We start from the raw sequence: 1,455 nt of genomic DNA, 5'->3' as shown, positions 1-1,455 counted from the left end.
CTAAAGCAACATACAGAGTAAAAAGTGATATACTATCAGAAATTCATTATTCCCATATGCTGGCCACTCTGGCCCCTCAAGTGGATGATCGTGTATTCGACGTCATCTCCAGAAACTTCGACCCTATTCATGCCAAACCTCATGCACATTACTGAGGGGGAGCTGTATTATTGTCGGTGCTGTCTTTTGGTATGCTCTTCTGCCCTTCTATGTAGATGTAAAATATTTTGTAACTTTATATTAAGAAAGAGCAGTGAACGACTGGCCAATATTTCTATCTGAACTGACAATACTGAAAGAAACCAAATCACCAAGTCTTTTATCCCATTACTTTTATGGGAGCTTACTGTGTGCAAATTTGCTGGTGTTTTCTACACGATATCATTGACTAAATCTTCAAATGTACTTTGTTACCTGTAAACATCCTGATTTTATGAATGACACTACAAAAATGCAGTGCAGAAGTCTTGAAGGAATTTGAAAGCAAGGAAACAAAGCTCAACGAATGCAAGTTTTCCCTTATTTTTCTATGTGTGGTGGCCTATGTGTTACATGGTGATGGCTGACACCCCCTAATCAAGATAACTCACCTGTTCATCCGCCAATCAGCTCATGAAGAGCTGACAATCGAGTGTCTCACCCTCGACTCACAAACCTCGACACTGGCGGCCCCGGTTACTGGAAGCTGCTGACCAATCAGAGGCCACTGGTCAAGGCCTATGCCTCAGATGATCCAGCTGTGTCATAGTAAGCTTCTTTATTTTCTTATCACAGGCTGGGGATTGGAGGGGATTTGGAGATATCAGCAGAGATGTGATTTTCAGAGGGCACCCCATCACCCAACGGGGAGGCATGTGATCAGAGACCTAGTGCACTGAAGTACTTAAGTGGCTATTAATTGCTGGCAAATCAAGAACATTGCTCACAGACATTCTTGCCCAGCACTTAATTGCTGAGGGACTGAGAAGGAGTCAAGGTTTCTCCTCAGGCCATCTCGAACCATTATTTTCCCTTCTCATCACCTCATTCCCCACATCCAGGAAGGGGAAAAATCATACGCGATGTATCAATACAATTAGGAGGTAAACAAAATATACACTAGAAATTGTATTTCACAAAAATTCAATCATTTATTTCACAGAGCTCAATTGTTCATCCTGCATAAACCAAACAGGTGTCCCTTTAATACAATGCTTGTGGTCAATTCAGCAGTGATTTAGATCAAACACGTACTGTCATCTGACTCGGATACCTCTGAGCTTCTGAGTGTCACCCAACCTCTGTTAGATCTGTGTCAAGCCTCACTAGTTCTCCTGTGGTGCCTCGACCAAAGTCTTTGCTAGAGTGACGCGATGCCAAAACAACTTGCCAAGTAAACAGAATGCTTGATAGGTAATGAAGGTTTCAGGGAAAAATAAATTGCTTGTGACACCATGCAATATATTTCCCAGTAGT

The 1,455-nt window shown here is 42.1% G+C and overlaps 1 long non-coding RNA gene across 1 annotated transcript in view; it reads right to left on the bottom strand.

Annotated features, from left to right (window-relative positions):
• Positions 1 to 1,221: 1,221 nt before the first annotated feature.
• Positions 1,222 to 1,455, bottom strand: part of LOC148150136 (uncharacterized) — a 27,557-nt gene continuing 27,323 nt past the window's right edge. Inside the window, exon 3 of the long non-coding RNA XR_015756834.1 lies at positions 1,222 to 1,455. This exon is cut by the window's right edge and continues 773 nt beyond it. This is a non-coding gene — a long non-coding RNA (uncharacterized LOC148150136).

The sequence above is a fragment of the Chiloscyllium plagiosum genome, unplaced genomic scaffold, assembly GCF_037043375.1.
Source record: "Chiloscyllium plagiosum isolate Xiang-an unplaced genomic scaffold, Cpla_swu_hap1 HiC_scaffold_4, whole genome shotgun sequence".
NCBI lineage: Eukaryota > Metazoa > Chordata > Chondrichthyes > Orectolobiformes > Hemiscylliidae > Chiloscyllium > Chiloscyllium plagiosum.
The sequence above is the reverse complement of the archived record's forward strand: the minus strand, read 5'-3'. Positions and strand labels throughout refer to the sequence as shown.